Genomic DNA, 17,767 nt, shown 5'->3' with positions numbered 1-17,767 from the left:
GAACCTGGAGAGTACTATGCTAAGTGAAATAAGCCAGTCAGAGAAAGACAATCACCATATGATTTCACTCATATGTAGAATCTAATGAACAAAATAAACTAACAAACAGCATAGAAACAGACTCCTGGATAGAGAACTGACTGACAGTTGTCAGAGAGGGAGGGAGTTTGGAGAGCTAGCTGAAAAAGGTGAAGGGGTTAAGTGAAAAATGCCTCATAGATACAGACAACAGTACGGTGACTACCAGAGGGGAAAAGAGGTGGGGGGAAGTAGAAGAGGGTAAAGGGGAGATAAATGGTGATGGAGACATGACTTGGGGTGATGAACACACAATATAATATACAGATGATATATTATAGAACTTTACACTTGAAACCTATATAATTTTATTAATCAATGTCACCTCAATAAATTCAATTAAAAATTATTTAGACTTAGTATCTAACTCTTTTATATCCTGGGTTTGAATTTACCTATGCAATAATAATGAATACAGTTACTAAGCAAAAACAAACACCTCATATATATATATAGTCTAGGTAATGCAAACTCATTTTTTGTAATGGAAAACAGTGGCTGACTGGAAATTGGGGAGTGAAGGATTACCAAGGGGGTAAGAGGGAATTTTGGCAGGGGGGTGGTGATGGGTATGTTCATTATTTTGATTGTGCTGATGATTTTACATGTGTGTTTATATGTCAAAAATTATCAAATTGTAGACTTTGCTTTCAATTATACTTCAATAAAGCTGTTTTTAAATATATGGGGAAAAAAAGATATTTCTGCCTGCTTTCCTAAATCAGGTTTGGAGAAACCTGAACTTCAAGCTTGTGGGATATGAGCCATTGATAGTCGTGTCTTTTATTAGGTGAATATACTTTTCTAGGGAGCCAAGGAGTGCTAAGAGGTTGTCCATTGAATCCCTGAGTTCTAAACATAGCCCCCACTACACCATCCCCAACATGTAGCAGCAAGCCAATTACTCCTTACTAAGGTATATCACCCCTTTTCTATATATTGGTTCTGTGGCCTGAGGAATGTCTAATGACCAGGAGGAAGTAGGCCTCCATCTCATTGGAACCATGTCTTTTATTCTTCCTATTTTTCATAGGAAAACACTGAAGCCAGAAGAACTTGAGATATTTGCTTGAGACAGCATAGTCAGCACAGAAGCTGAGACTAAAGGTCAGCCTGCTGACTTTAAGAGTAATCTGTTTCACTGGCACTGGAGGAGTTAGTTATACCTGTCTTATCACTGTAACAGGTGGACGTGGGAAACAGCAGTAAGATAAAGTTAGGCTGTGATAAATGTGCCTCAGGAGAGGCTGGAAACATAGTAGCAGATGTCCTCTAAATATTAAGGCACCATAGGGAATAATAAGACATTTGTCATCCTGCTGCCTCCTTGTGCCAACCTACATATTGACGATGTTTTTGCCCTGTTTTTTTTTTCCCCCAAAGCAGGGCTTTTCCCAAAATGATTCAGTGTGACGATGAGTGAAGTGCATTTTAATATGTTTGCTAAAAAATTTCCTTAGTACTGGAAAATAATATTTTTATTTTATAATGTCCATTCACCCAAAGGAGCTCACATTGCATTTTTTTTTAAGTCACAGAGAAGTCCATAATGGGGGAGCAATGGGATTCTTTCTAATCCATCAAATACCATAAAATGAATATTTTAGCATATCCACAGGGGTTTCAGGAACCATGATAGAAAAGTTGGTAAGTGAATCTGCATTTTAGGATTTCCATAGCTTTTCTGGGGCTCATTAAACTGGTAACTTATAAGTAATGAGGCATAATAAAGCTAGGGGGAGTGAGGTTAAAAAAGAAGTGAATAAATGAAAATGAGTTACCCAAAGTAGAAATTTAGTTTGTAAGTGTTGGTGGCTCTTCAGATCTGTAAGAAAGAAGTGGGGGGTGGAAACGAATAGCTTATAAGATGATGGACAGGGTCTTGAACAACTTGGCCACTTAGTCAATGGTGGGTTGAGATGCCTTGCTAAGAAGGAAAAGGGGAAACAATTTTGTAAATTAGTCCTGTGCTAAAATAGTTTTTTGGGGAAATTTAATATCACATTTTATTTAGGGATTTCAATGCTTTATATCAAAGGAGAAACTGAATGGGGGTGGGGTGAGGAATGCAGTCCATTCTTAAGTTGATGAGGAAAGATGTTTTGAGATAGAACTCAGAAGTTCAGTGAATGCTCTTTTCTTCATCGGAAGTGAAAAACTAGTCAACATTTAAAAAATAGTATTCATTATTTTTTTAAGTGAAGCACACTAACCTTAAGTTTCAGTTCAATAAGTTTTGACAATTGTACATACCCTGTAACTATGACCTAAAGTCCCAGAAGGTGCCCTCACTGTTTTGTCCCTTTCAAATCAAAACACCCTTCCTCCTCACTGAGACAATTACATTCTGATTTCTATAGATAAGTTTTGCCTGTTGTTGGATTTCATATAAATGGAGTTATACCATATATATTATTTTGGGTCTGGTTTCTTTTACACAACTGTTCCTAGATCCATTCATGTTTTTGCATGTATCAGTACCCCATTCATTTTATTGATGAGTAGTATTCCTCTGTGTGAATATATATCACAATTTGTTTATCCATTTCCTGTTGATGTACATTTAGTTGTTTTCCATTTTTAGCTATCACGAATACAATTGCTATGAGCATTCTTAGACATGGCTTATTGTAGGCATATCTTTTCATCTCTCTTATGTATATATCTAGGAGCAGAATTGCTGGTCACATGGTAACTCTAAGTTTAACCATTTGACAAACTGCCAGACTGCTTTCCAAAGCAGCAACATTAATTTAGATGTCCATTGGCAACATACTCAGGTGTCAATTTACCCATATCCTTGCCATTATTTGTTATTGTCTGTATTTTTAAATAGTTATTTATTTATTTTTAGAGAGCACAGAAAGGAGGAGGAAAGAAAGGGAGAGAAACATCAATGTGTGGTTGCTTCTTGTGTGCCCCCAACTAGGGATCTGGTCCACAATGCAGTCATGTGCCTTGACTGGGAATCGAATCAGTGATGCTTTGGTTCGCAGGCTGGCACTCAATCTGCTGAGCCATACCAGCCAGGGCCACTGTATGTATTTTTTATGAAAGCCATCCTAGGGGGTGTGAAGTTGTATGTCATTGTGGTTTTGGTTTGCATTTCCCTAATGACTAAAGATGCTGAGTAATTCTTTCAAGAGCTTATTGGCCATTTGTACATCTTTGGAGAAATGTCTATTGTTTTAGTCCATATAGGCTGCTATAACTGCATACCATAGAATGGGCTTATAAACAACAGAAATGTATTTCTCACAGTTATGGAAATTAGGAAGTTCAAAATCAAAAAAGGTGCTGCCAACTTTGGTGTCTGATGAGGGCATGCTTCCTGGTTTGTCCTTGGCAGTCTTCTTGCTATATCTTCACATGGCAGAAGGGGCAAGGGAGCTCTCTGGGGTCTCTGTAAAGGCCCTAATCCCATGCATTAGGGCTCAGCTCCCATGGCCTAATGACCTCTCAAAGATACCTCCTTCTAATAATATCACTGGCGAATAGGTTTAAAATATGAATTTTAGGAAGACACAAATGTTCCATATATAGCATCTATTCAATTTTTTCCCCATTTTAAATTGGATTATTTGTGTTTTATTGTTGAATCCTAATTGATTTTTAACACTGGTTGAGTTGAGTTTGGGAAGTCTGTTGTATAAGGTAAACCTCTTTCAGTTGAAAGTAAAAGAATACACAAGCTATACTACCTTAGGTACAAGTAGAATTGTCATAGAACTGAAAGTTCTTGAGGGTAGTTTTGGCTTTAAGAATGATCTGATCCACTATAAAAAAGAGATACCAGGATCCAATTTATCCTGAGTCATCTCCTGGCTCTGCTTTTTTTCATGTGTAAGCATCATCCTTGGACAGACTCTCCAATCAATCATAGCAACAAGATTGCTACAGCAGCTCCAATCTGTATTCTTCCAGGTCCAAGTGAACTAGGAAAGAGCACTTGCTTTTCTCCCGGCAACTTTGGCCAAAGACTAACTGGTCCTGACTAATTCCATACTGATCCTAATCTCAATGGCTGGGAAAATGGGTACATTGATTCGTTTAGGAGTTACAGGTCCCATTTCTGAAGCCAGAGTTAGAGCCCTCCCAAAACTCATGGACTGCCATTGGGGGTGGGAAAAGTTATCTAGAGACAAATTAGAATATGCTTACCAAAAGAAGAGGAAAATAGATGGTGAGAAATCAAGAACTAGAAAATTTCCACTACAGGGATTCCCAACCATGGTATGACAAAGTTGATGTGATTTTATCTAAGCAACTAAGCCAGGAGATAGGTCACAGGTATTGTTACTAATATAGGCATCCTGATAAATTCAACAGAACAGTTAGCTAGCAGTAAAATCATGAAATATTACTAACTATAAAGTCAGAAGACCTGGTTTGAATCCTAAGTCTATTTGCTAGCATTATGACTTTGGATAAATTACTCAACCTTCCAAACACATTTTTCTAAGCCATAAAAGGGGGTTACCTTAAAGTATAATTCTAGCACCGCAGGGTGGCTCTAGAAATATAAACACAACAAAGTGCCTGGCACATAAAGGGTGTTTACTCTGAAATCCTGGGTCATAACCTTCTCCACCTTCCCTCCAAGTGACCCCACCACAGAGTCACTTCTTTCCCAGCCAGTACTTGCTTTTCTGACCCAGAAAATCTTTGGATCACTGCATAAGTGACTATAACCTCAACTACACAATTAGAGCATGGTTCTCTCAATTTTGAGACTGGTTTCAGGTTGGAATGTCAGTGGAGAATGGTGAGCAGGACACACAGGCAGTGGCCTTTGAACACAGCCTGGGGTAGAAGACAGATGACCACCCCAGTTAGAGGCCTAGAAAATGTCACTGATTCCCATGGCTTGACTTCCAGGAGTGAAAATGAGTGCCAACTACCCTCTCCCACCCCCACTGCCAATGCACACTTCTCCTTCAGATTCTAGTATGGCAACTAAGCTGTGGGTCCCTTGTTTCTCAAAACTTGGTTAAGGGTTTGGAACTGCTCCCTTGGAAACCCCAGAATGTCTCAGTAAGAAATGCTCAGGGGCAGCAGTCTGGCTGAAATTAGCATATACAGGAACTGTTTCTGAAACTGCATTTTCAATAAGTTGGTTTCACTCAGATTATATACCATTTGTGATGGCTCATGGTAGGGCAGATGGTGATTATCTGGAAACTTCGATCATCCCTTGACACCACTGTGAACTACCCTCTTTCCATCTCTATGACTCTGTGCCTGACTTATGTAGGTAGCAGAGGCAGAGCAAATTTCCTCATGGGCATTTTTGCTTTGCCCCCTGGGTCTCTAGGGATGAGGTTAGAAGTACAATTTAGTGGGGACTATCTGTGGGAGGTAAAACGAAGAGGGTGCAGGAGTGAGCAGAAAATCCTCCTCTAATCCATGATGCAGGTCTAATACTTGTGAAAGGAGAAGGAAGGATGATTATATAAGTAGAGGCTCAGACTGTGATGTAGCTCTGGAAATGTCAAAGGCAACCTTACAGGGAGCTCCTTCAAGGAGTCCCACCTTGCATAACAGTGGTCATGTTCCAGTATCTTTACCATGCTCAGTCATTGGCTGAGGAATGTCTTGGGAAAGTTCTGCACCTTAGATGCTGGGGTGGTCGCAAGAGGTGCTAAACTGGAGGCTGTCAACTCTCTGCACTTGCTGAAGCAGGTTCTTTCTTGACAAGAGGTCTGAGTGGCAGCCTCTGTAGCTGCCACAACTCCCACTATCCATTGAACCATTCTGCCCTTGACCATAATCATACTCACAAAAGGGAAGTAGAATGTTGTGCTGCACAGAGCTGCTTTGGTTTCTTTTATGACTCCCTTGGGTGAACCATTAGTAAGTCACTCTATACCTTGGGTTTCTTCTTGTTGAATTATTTCTTTTGGCTGGAATGCTTTTCCTTCAGACACTCTAATGACTAGCTCCCTCATCTCTTTTGGGCCCCTGATCACATGTCACCTTATCAGTGAGTTCTTCTCTGACTAATTAAAATAGCAACTGCTTCACAATCCTTATTCCCCCTCCCTGACATTATTTTGTTTCTGTTATTTGTCAACTGTTTTTGATTAAAGTATGATTGATGTCAGGTCAGAAAATTTTGTCTGATGTTCTATCCCTGGTGCATCCCTAAAATAATGAGTGGCATATAGCAAATACCATTCAATATGTGTCAAATGAAAGGAAAGAAGGAAGGAATAAAATAGATATAACCATACAAACCACCTAATAATGGGTAGATACCACTAAACCTTTCTCTTTCTCATGCTTCATATCTAAGATCATGTATCCCAGCAGTCCCCAACCCTTTTGGCACCAGGGACCAGTTTCATGGAAGACAATTTGTCCAGGGAATGGGGGTGGGGTTGTGAGGAGGACAGGAGGCGATGCTCAGGTGGTAATATGAACTGCATCCTCAGGTGGGGAGGAGGGGGGTTTGGGACCCCTGATCTAACTTCTTGATGATGGTCAAGCATCTAACCTTAAGCAAGTCAAGAAACTTGCAAAACTGTATCAGTAAAAACCAAAATTTTATGTTAAAAACAGAAATATTTGTTAATTTCTTTTTTTATCAGATGCCATGTTACATGTGTGCATATACATGACTGCATTCGCTCCTCCCTACAACACTTGAATGGGGTGTTATGATCCCTATTTTATGAGCAAGAAGACTGAAGTCCAAAGAAGAAATCCAACATCACAAACACAACTGGAAGTGTGGAATTTAAATCCAGACTTGTCTGACAGCAACAACAACAGACTTGAATGATAAAGAAAGGGAGAGTGGCCAAATTCCCTCACCATTTGATAGTAAAAAATAACAAAATTAAGGAATCATATTAAAGAGGACACAGTGAGAAATTACTTTTCCTATGCATGGGCTTTAATACTTACTATCACAATTGCAGTCCAAGGGGAAATATCATCTTCTTAAATTGGGGGTAGGTTGTTTTTTCCTTTATAAAGTCTGTTATGGACTGAGTGTGTCCCCCCAAAATTCATATGTTGAAGTTTACCCCGCAATGTGGTGGTATTAGAAGGTAGGGTCTTTGGAAGGTAGTTAGGTGTAGATGAGGTCATGAGGGTGGAACCCCTGTGATGGGACTAGTGACCTAATATGAGAAAGAGACATCAGTGTCCTCTCTCTCTCTCTGCCATATGAAGTCACAATGAGAAGATGGCCATCTGCAAGCCAGGAAGAGAGCTCTCCCAGGAACTTGACTGGCCCACACCTTGACCTTGGACTTTGCAGCCACCAGAACTGCGAGAAATGAATTTTCTGTAGCCACACTGCATCAGAAACTTTCTCTTAGAAGAGAAATCTATTCTTACAGTAGAATGCCAACTAATAAAAAACAGAAGAAATGATGAATTTGAAAATCATCATTGGATACTAAAACTAGTAGTAGCGTGTTGGATGAAAAGAGAATATTTACATAGTTCCAAACAACCTTCTTACAAATTATTTACTAATTATAAAAGAAACATATATTTACAGCACAGAAATCTGGCAGATGCCATGTCCAAGTCAATGTCTCCAGTGTCAAGACAAAACAGTACCACGAGCTTTCTCACATGATGAAGCACTTTTGTGGAATTCCTACCAAAAATATATAACCTGAATGTAATCATCAGGCAAGTCAGTCAAACCCAACAAGTTGAAGGGCATTTTACCAAATAAGCCCTGTACTCTTAAAAAATGTCACATTAGAGAAAATCAAAGGAAGGCTGAGGAACTGTTCCAGATTAAAAAAGGTTATAGAGACATGACAACTAAGTGCAATGCATGATCTGAGACTGGATTCTTGCCTGGGAAAATAAAACAGGTGCTCTTACTGGGGTGATTGCACATGATCCATGTGTTAGATTATAGTACTGCATCGGTGTTAAATTTCTTGCTGTGATCATTTTGCTGTGTTCACACGAGAGAATATCCTTTCCTCAGCCAACATTTTGAAGTGTTTAGGGGGTCTCCTAACATAGGATGTCTATAACTCACTCTCAAAAGTTTCAGGAAAAAATCATATACGCAAGCCAAGGAGAGAGGAGAAAGAGAAAGACACAGCAAATGGGCTAAATTCTAAAAAATTAGTGATGATGGGTAAAGGGGATACAGGAGTTCCTTGTATTATTCTTACAAATGTCTTTTAAATTTTAAATTGTATCAAAATTAAAAATTACAAAAATATGCTTTAATCTCAAACAAAGGTCTTCTCTAGATTATGTTAATCTGAGGACTGAGGAAACACTTATGTGATTACCATAAGTTTTTGTTTCAGGCATTTTAATTACTTTGTAAATCAAAATAAGAAATTCGGGCGACTTCCAGAAGTGCATAGCACTAGTTTCTATCGTAAATATAATTTACCTTTTTTCTTTAAGGGCTCCTGAGATATTGCCTGAATACTGGCCACTTGTCAGAAGTGGGTTTTTATGATGAGTTCTTTTGCAAAACAGAACATTATTCCAGTTTCGTAAATGGAAATGAAATGTATGCAAAGAATAAAGGCTGAAAGAAACAGAGTATCTACTCAAAATAATTTCAAATGACATGGCCTCATTTTCTGCCTCATGATGTCAGCTTTATAAGCGTTGCCTACCTGATATCTGAGTGACAGTGGGATTGATTAGGGAAAAACCAATGGGTATTTATTTTCTTATACAGTATTTATAAATTGGAAATCACAGGTGGCTACCATGCCTTTAGTTTACTCATTTACAAATTTTCCAATTACCTTTTTCCCTTCTCCATTTCTCTACATTAGACAGCCTACCATTGTTTCTGGAGTACCTTCTAGGTGCTATGAAAATACAGAGAAGACTGGGACATGGGTCCCTGTGGCAGAGACTACTAGTTACCTGTTTAACATTTATTTCTTTTTTAAAAAAATGTTTTAAGAAGCAATTACTTATTTATGTAGATGCAAAAGTGAATACTTATTTAGAATGATAAAAGAAATCATAAGTCACAGTTTTAAAAAGGTGGTAAATATCAGAAAGTCAAGAAAAACATTATTGTTATTGACTAACTCTCTGTATTTTTGAACCTTTGATCATTTCTACATATGACCAGCATCCATTTATTTCTCAGAAACAGAATATCTTTATTGCTAGGTGAATCAGTTTATTCAACTATTTATAATTCCCCAGCCTCCCTTGCAGATGTAGTAGCCAATGAGATATAAACAGAAGTTGTAAGATGAGCTTCTGGAAAAAGTCTTTAAAATTCTACTGGGAGGCCTATCCCTTCCCCTTCATCCTTTCCTCCTTCTTGCCTAGAACACAAACATGATGGCTTTCAGAAGCCATCCTATAAACACAAGGATAAGGCTCACACCCTGAAGATGGCTAAAGGAGGGAAGAGCTAAAAGAGGCTAGGACTGCAATGTTATGATTGAAATGATCAGTCCTGGGCCCCTTTTGAATGAGAGAAAAATCAACTTCTGTCTTATTGAATCCATCATCACTCTGAATCTCTGTACCTAGCAGCCAAATACAATTCTTGAATTACACAGTACCTGATTAAAAAAAAAAAAAAAAAATATATATATATATATATATATATTGACTGATTTTCTAGAGAGAGAGGAATGGAAAGAGAGAACATCAGTTTGTTGTTCCACTTATTTATGCATTTATTGCTGATTCTTGTTTGTGCCCTGACCAGGTATTGAAGCCAAAACCTTGGCATATGGACAACACTTTAACCAACTGAGCTCTCCAGCCAGGGCTATAGTCGCTGATTTTAAGAATTGAGGAGAGAAAACTAGTGCACGAAAAACACTTCTAGAACACTTCTAGGTAGTATATAGTTAAGAGACAGTCCACAGGAACAACAGAATCATTTACCACTGACATGCAATCCTCAGCTTAGCAATTTAGGGTATATGACCTTGGGCAGATTACCTAAACTTTCTGAACTTAAGTTTTCCCTTTTGGAAAATCAGGATAACAATAATCACCTTGTGTGGTTGCAATGAGCAGTAGAGGTAATGGGTCTGACAATAAGCGCTCAAAGAAAGAGAGTAGTATTTATAAGCTATAAAAACTCACCGAAGGATGACCTTTATAAGAGCTGAAGTTATCAGGAAAACCTTAGAGGGTAAGTTGGACATTGTTGGCAGTGAAAAATGAAAATGTTAAGAGTGGGTAAAGGAAAAAGGCATTCCACATGGATAAAGGGGAATGCAAGTATAGCATGGATAAAGACATGGGGATTGGCTGAATATAACCTATTTGAGAGCTATAAGGAAATCAACATAACTGACACTGTACAGTTGAGGAAACTAGAGTGGTATAGATAGTGTGAGATCAGGGTGGCACAGATGGGGTGGGATAAGGTTGAAAGCCAAAGAGAAGATCTGTGACTAGATATGAGAGAAGAGAGAATCCATAAACTTTTTACAAAGGAATGATCAGAACAGACATAATAAAGGCTCATCACATTGAGGTGTTCAGCTATGCTGAGTTTATAGAACAAGTGACAAGGAAATAAGTTGGAGTGCCAAATGGAAAGGGAGTGCATGTCTAATCCAAAAAGTCACCATTAATTTAATGGAAAGATTGCCTAATAGCGAACATTAATCTAATTGTTAGAAAGGTGCTGCAAGGTAGCTTGAGTCCATACAATCTTTCTTCCTGTGGTTTTTGTATAAAATGAAGGCTGGCATTTGGCAGAGGTGTTTTTCACTAAAAAAATTTTCATCAAGCCAATCAGACAAAATATGTTTCTCTGTACAAACCATAAAACATCAGCAAAAACTCACCCATTTCATTTCTAATGGCATCTTTTTCTCTATTTCATTTTAAAAATCCACTCAGTAGTGCCATTTGTTTCCTGTAAATATTTCAGAACTTTTTCAAGGTAAGGGTTGAGGTCCATTAGCCAAGTCCTCCACTCCTTGTTTTTCACAGAATTGCCACATTGTACAATAAAGTTAAATTACTACTGCTTTTCCTATATGTTAGGATGGAAACTGGTAAACTGAACAGCTGTCAGGCTTCTTGTAGGCCTGTACTTCCCAGTAGAGCCCACCCACAAGTCCCAATTTGAGAATTCTTCTCTTCCTTCTCATAATCTGAAATACAGTACGTAGTAGGAAATATAAACAACTGGGTATAAAGTCTGGCTGAGTAATGAGACCTATGGGATATTATGGAAAAGACACACACACACACACACACACACACACACACGGAGTGAAAAGACTTAACTTTGAGTCCTGAATCTCCAAGTTAGATGAGAGATGTTGAGCAAGACATATTTCCCAAACTTCAGTTTCCTCTCCTGTAAAGTAAGGATTATAACCCCTTCCTACTTCAAGAAATCCTTCCTTGGGAGGAATGCATAAAATAATGTGTGAGAGTATTCTGTAAGACTTAAAGAGTTGTGAAAGTGTGGTACTGTCAGTACCACTACATTCCTTTCTTTGAGACGTCCCATTACACAGGGAGCCGTATTTGAAATAATTATAATAATGATAATGTAAAAACAAGAGCAACAGTTTGGGATAATGAAAAAGTTCTGGGGTGATAGTGGCAAAGGCTGCACAACAACATGAATGGACTTAATGCCACTGAATTGTACACTTAAAAATAGTTAAAATGTTAAATTTGGTTATATATATTTTCCATAAATTTTTTTAAAAAACTAAGAGCTAACACACATGAACTATACAGCATCTCATGTGCCCTTCTTATATTCCTTTGCAAGGATTACTTTATTCCATCTTCTCAATCACCTCATGTAGTAGGTGCCTGTGTCATCCTCATTTTACAGATTTGCAAGTAGAAACACAGAGAAGCTTGATTTGAATCTAGGCAGACTCCAGAGCCCTTACTCCACTGCCAATCCCCTACTCCCTCCAACTAGAGAGCACAGGTCACAAAGCCAGGGGAGCTTGGCTAATCAGACTCTTGCTCAGGAATCTAATATAAGAGATACAGATGTTCTAATCAGCTAGTGGCTGGCTCTGGACTCTTGATGCAGACTTGTGATCTCTGAGTCCAAGGCAAGTCAAAGCTCTGTATGAACCAAAGTTGAAGGAACCAAGAGTAGGCAAAGATAGACTTGACCTTCTAAAGAAAATAAGAGACAAGGAAGAGGAGTGCGGTGTGTTAGGCAACTTTCTAGTTCCTATGTGTGTCTTGCACTTCGCATTTTTGTGATTGTTTTTATCAACAAAGCCTTTTTTATTCAAGCTGCTCCAATGAGCTATGTAATTTCAACCAAATAAACTCTAACTCTTCTAATAAAGAGAACCTGTATATTCAAAAAATCTAAAAAAATCTAGAGCATTATTCTTTATAATAACATTGGAAAGAATTGAGCAACCCAGTAATTAGGGAATAACAAATTATACTATGTCCATTTAATGCAATAGCATACAATAAAATGCATAAACAGAAAAACTGTATATAAGTGGAATAATACAATAGGACAAATATATCAAAATCTATGATGGCAGTATGGAGGTGCATATGTGTGTATGTGTGTTCCATATTTTTCAAAAATTACATTACTTTTCTAAGAAAAGTTTGGGAGTTCTTTAAATCCTTTTAAAAATATTTGATGGAACTACCAACTCTCAGAACTGGAAATAAATTTTAGAAGTCAAGCAATTAATTTTTTTATTTCTTCAGATTCTGAACACTTTTAGTAATGAGTTCTCTGACCTCCGGTATAAAGTAACTGCAAAGTGGCTGCCCATCCTCTGCTTGAATACCTCTAAGGACAGAAGTGCTAAAGTTTCTCCTATCTTTATAGGTTTATTACAATGTGTTCCCTTATGTTATGCCTGTAGTTTTCTTTCCCTTAAGTTCTAGTTATCTCTGTTAGGGTCAAGCCCATCCCTTTCCTTCCCCCCCGAGATTTCTATTTATCACAGCAATAGACCATTGCTCTGATAGTGTAATCACTTTTGTCACAGCCTCTGATATTTCTCCACTGGCAAACACTTGGAAATTCATTCTTGGAGCACCAGTTGATTTTCTTATCAGATCTACCTTTACTTATAATGAAAGTGCCTCTTTTTAGCCACCCCCCATACTTCTCTATTCTTTTAGAAAAGAGCATTCCCAAACAGTGGTAATTGGAGGGTGTTCAGAAGTTAAAAAGTAGGAAAAGAGTAATATAAGCACAGTAAAGAAATGCCTCTTACCCTCATATGACTCCTCTGAGACCAGGTGCCAGAGTAGTCTCCTAACCTCCAAGGACATGTTTTAAAGAAAAGTGTTACTTTAAGGTACTGTGGTTTGGGCTAACAAGATTCAATGAAGACAATAAGTGCTACTTGGAGTCTGCCATGGGACTGTTAATCCTTACTTACTTGAATCCTAGGTGCTTTGATAAGTGACTGGTCATTTTTAAAGCATGCCTACATCAGCCTTTAAGAATTTACTGTATGAGTATCCGGGATTGAACACATTTGCTAACATACCTTATCAGAGGACTGACAGTATATTTTCCCAACCACTGCAGACAGGCACATCCATGTAAATGAAGCCACCCATTAAGGGCACCTTTCCTTTAGATGTCCTAGTTTCAGAATCACAGACATTACCATATTAAATGCTGATGTCTGGCAACAACCAGGTTTCCATTTCTCTTCCTCAATGAGGTGCGGTCAACAACCCGCAGAAACATGCCCGATACACAGGCTCTGATCGTCTGGGAAAGTGATTTCAGTCACTGCCCTCAGCTCCAAATCCTGCATGTGGGGCATATATTTTATAATCTATCTCCCGATCATACTGGATTCTGCTCCCATGTAATTTACCAAGGCCTACTTTCAAAGCAGCCTCAATGAGCCAGCATGGTCCACAGGGTGAAAATTCTAAGGGTAGCAGTGCCTAAAAGGAAAAAGAGTGCTGCAGGTGGGAAGACAAGAGCATAAGCAGGGGTGGCACACAATCTGCAGAAACACTTTCAGAAAGTGATGGGCTTGGGGGAAGAGGTCAGGGAAATAAACAAAACATCCCAATAACTTAATGGCAGAGCTAGAACACATTTACAGCTATTCCAGCACTCTCCAGCAAAAAAAGCTGTTCCAGGACACATAGACATTCACAATAATGATAACTCGCAGGCAACAGGTCTGGCTTGTACACATCCTCACGATGCCTTTCACACAGCCTGGGAAGGGTGAGGAGGGCTCAACAGAAAGCCCAAGAGGCATCTAGACAGCACAGAGCAAGTAAAAGGATGAACACTCCTCCACAGAACCCCATTAAAACCAAGTTTATCTGTTACAAAGTCACATTTTCCATTTTTCTGCCTTATGAAGTCAGTAATGCTGAAGGGTGACTAACAGAATCTGCCCTCCAGGATGGGGACAAATGGGGAGCGTGCAGCTCAGGGACATCCCTTCAGGGAGGGATGGAAGGACTGGCTGGAGCCCTCCCATCCATTTGGACCATACACATACACACTGGATTTGGATCGTAGTTGCTATGTTGCCACCAATTTTACTCCATATTGAAATAATGTCTTCCTGCAACCTCCTGCTACCTCCTGCATCACAGGTCCACAGATGTCCCCAACCACAAACTGTTCCCCCAACACACCCAGGATGATATCCTCCCAGTAACAGGCTGCCAAGCCCTCACACAGCCAAGTAATCTCCTTTCCACCATTTTTATTTGCTAATTCCCTCTGACATGGGTTTAATTCTTTCTTTGAGGAGATAGAAGTCAGTTGTCTGATTCTAGGGAGATACTTATGTGGCTGTAGAACCTCCAGAACCACTCCATAGAGGCCAACGTAGCAATCTGTGTGATGTTCTGTTTACGGCTGTGAGCCGGTCAGCCCACCAGGGGTTCCCTGGAGAACCAGCAAGCGTGGCTGTACAGCAGGGGGTGCCCTGCCAGTCCTGGGACAACACAATAGTCTTCCTTCCTCTTGCTGCTGCTCAGACACTTCTCATTCCATTTCTTCCTTCTCACCATTTCCCTACGTGTTATTTGCATCCTGACCATGGTCCCCACTATCATCATGTCTCAAGAACTTGAACTTCTTCATCTTCTTGCTGCTGCTGTCACCACTGCTTCACAGAGCGAATCTATCACTTCTTACATGATAATATACAGGGCCAGCTTCCTGGGTGTGTGAAGCTGGGCATAGGGCCCTGTGCTCAGAAGGACTCCTCTTGTCATCTTAAAATTCTTAACAATTTTTTGAATGAGAGAACCCACCCTTTCATTTTTGCTTTGGACCCCACAATTACGTAGCCAGCCCTAAAAATATTTCAAATAGCTTCATGTCAAACCTCCCCATTCCTTTGGATATTGTTTTCATCTGACCTGATTCGTGGTCTTTCAACCATCCTGGTTGTTCTTTTTGACTTTGGTTCCCAGAACTCACCATAGACTGTACATATGGTGCAGTCAGTAGGAAGCATGTGGATGCCTCCAATACTGTTCTCCTGAAGTTACCTGATATTGTGTGAATATTTTTAGTAATAGAAACGGATTATTGTTTCCTAGGTGTCAGGCATTATGTTAAGCATGTTACTTGAGTTATTATTTAATCTCCACAACAACCCTCCTAGTTAAGAAACAGATTTATCTCAGTTTGCAGGTAAGAAAACTGTGGCTTGGAGAGGTTGTATAACTTGTTTAAGATCATACAGTTATGGATGGCAGAGAATTCAACCCCAGGTCTGACTTTTATACCATGCACTACTACAGTTTCTCCAAGTTATTAAAGATGCTTACTGTTTGGGAAGCTAGAGGTAGCCTCCCACACACTGAGCTGCTGGCCAGTGCTAATCTTACCATCAACTAATTTTGATCTACGGTGATTAGGTTGAGGTCTCTTTGGATGCTGACTGAGGTACTGCCACATGGCCATTTCTTTTTCCAGGTTCCTGCTTTCTGAGGTCAGGTTCTTTCCTGAGGTTCCCTCCGCACCCTGCATCCCAGCTTAGCCTCTCTGTTATTTTCCAATTGCTGCTGTAGCAAATTATCACAAATTTAGAGGTTCAAAATACAAATTTAAAATAGTGATGAAAGGAAACTTGACTTTGGGTGGAAAACACACAATAAAATATACATGATGTATTATAGAATCATACACTTGAAACCTATATAATTTTATTAACTAATGTCACCCCAATAAAGTCAATAAAAATTTTAAAAAATATAAATTTATTTTCTAACAATTCTGGAGCTCAGGAGTCTGAAATGGGTTTATGGTCTGAAAAAGTCTTATAGGGCTAAAATGAAGGTGTCAGCAGAGATGTGTTCCTTCTGGAGGCTCTAGAAGAAATCCACTCTTTCCCTTTTCCATCTTCTAGAAGCTGCTGCATTCCTTGACTTGTGGCCATGTCACTCCGGCCACTACATCTGTCATCATGCCTCCTCTGACTCTGACCCTTCTGCCTCTTTTGAGAACCCCATGATTACACTGACCACCTGGTTAATCCACAATAATCTCCCCATTTTAAGGTCAGATTAGTAACCTTAATCCCATCTGCAACTATAATTCCCCCTTGCCATGTAACCTGACACATTCACAGGTTCCAGGAATTAAGACATGGATACCGTTAGGGGCCCATTTCTTTGTGCAGCATAACTTCCCTACCCACCCCTCTGTCTCACACAAGCACAGTTCCCCATGTGACCTAGATTCCAAGGCTTTCTCTATCCTACTCACCTTCCTGTGGATGCATTCTGGTTATTCTGTGCTCAGCTGATAAACATTTATAGAGCACCTGTTATGTGCTAGGCATTTTGCTAGGGGTAGGGGGTTCCAGAAAGAAAGACATGGTCCCTGTACTGAAAGAGTTCACATTTTGACTGAGCTGACAGAAAAATCATGAAAGACAAGAAAATATGGCAATTACAGGCATAAAAAGCAACACAATAGGTGAAGAGACACTCAAGACTTAGGTTTGGGGTGGTGAGAGATATGCAAAGGTATATTCCTATCACAGAGCCACAAAATCAAGACAGTAGCAAAATCATCATGGAAAATGAGGATCTGTGATCTGGTCTCAGGAGTTCCTAAAGTGTCAATGGCCAGTGATGCCAGGCAGAGCTGGCTGCTCAGACACGGAGAAGCACAGGAATACAGACTTCCCTCTGTGCTCCTGATTGCTGGCTTCAGCAGGCAGTCAGTGGTGGCCAGCAGGTACTCATTACCAAGATGAGGGGGATTCCTGCCAAATGGAAGAAGCTATTTACAGTGTGTGTGGTGGGGAGCTCATCCTAGGTGGTTGATCTCTCATTTCCCCAGTCTGAGGCTGACCTAAAAGAAGGTCTTATTTTGAAAGTTGGAAAGGAAAGAAACTGTTCCATAAGATGTTGTTTTAGCCCTAGCTGGTGTGGCCCAGTCGATTGTGCACTGGCCTGCAACCTGAAGGGTCACCAGTTTGATTCCCACTCAGGGCACATGCCTGGGTTACAGGCCAGGTCCCCAGTAGGGGGTGTGTGAGAGGCAATCACACATTGATGTTTCTCTCCCTTTCTCCTTCCCTTTCTCTAAAAATAAATAAATAAAATCTTTTAAAAACAAAGATGTAGTTTAGTTCCCTTCTGCGTCTCAAATGTGGAATCTGAGGAAGGAGCCAGAACTTGTAGGCTTTCAATGATTACGTTTGTTTTAGATGCTATGTCACAGCCCAGGAGCCTGCACGTGCCTGGTGATTGACCTTCGTTCCTACCTGTTGGCCAT

General features: G+C 39.6%; 1 pseudogene; it reads right to left on the bottom strand.

Annotated features, from left to right (window-relative positions):
* Positions 1–17,767, bottom strand: part of LOC123816423 — a 33,781-nt pseudogene extending 16,014 nt beyond the window's left edge.

The sequence above is a fragment of the Phyllostomus hastatus genome, unplaced genomic scaffold (assembly GCF_019186645.2).
Source record: "Phyllostomus hastatus isolate PE091 unplaced genomic scaffold, TTU_PhHast_1.1 phas_contig_209, whole genome shotgun sequence".
Taxonomy (NCBI): Eukaryota; Metazoa; Chordata; class Mammalia; order Chiroptera; family Phyllostomidae; genus Phyllostomus; species Phyllostomus hastatus.
Note: the sequence above shows the minus strand (reverse complement) of the source record. Positions and strands in the feature narration are given on the sequence as shown.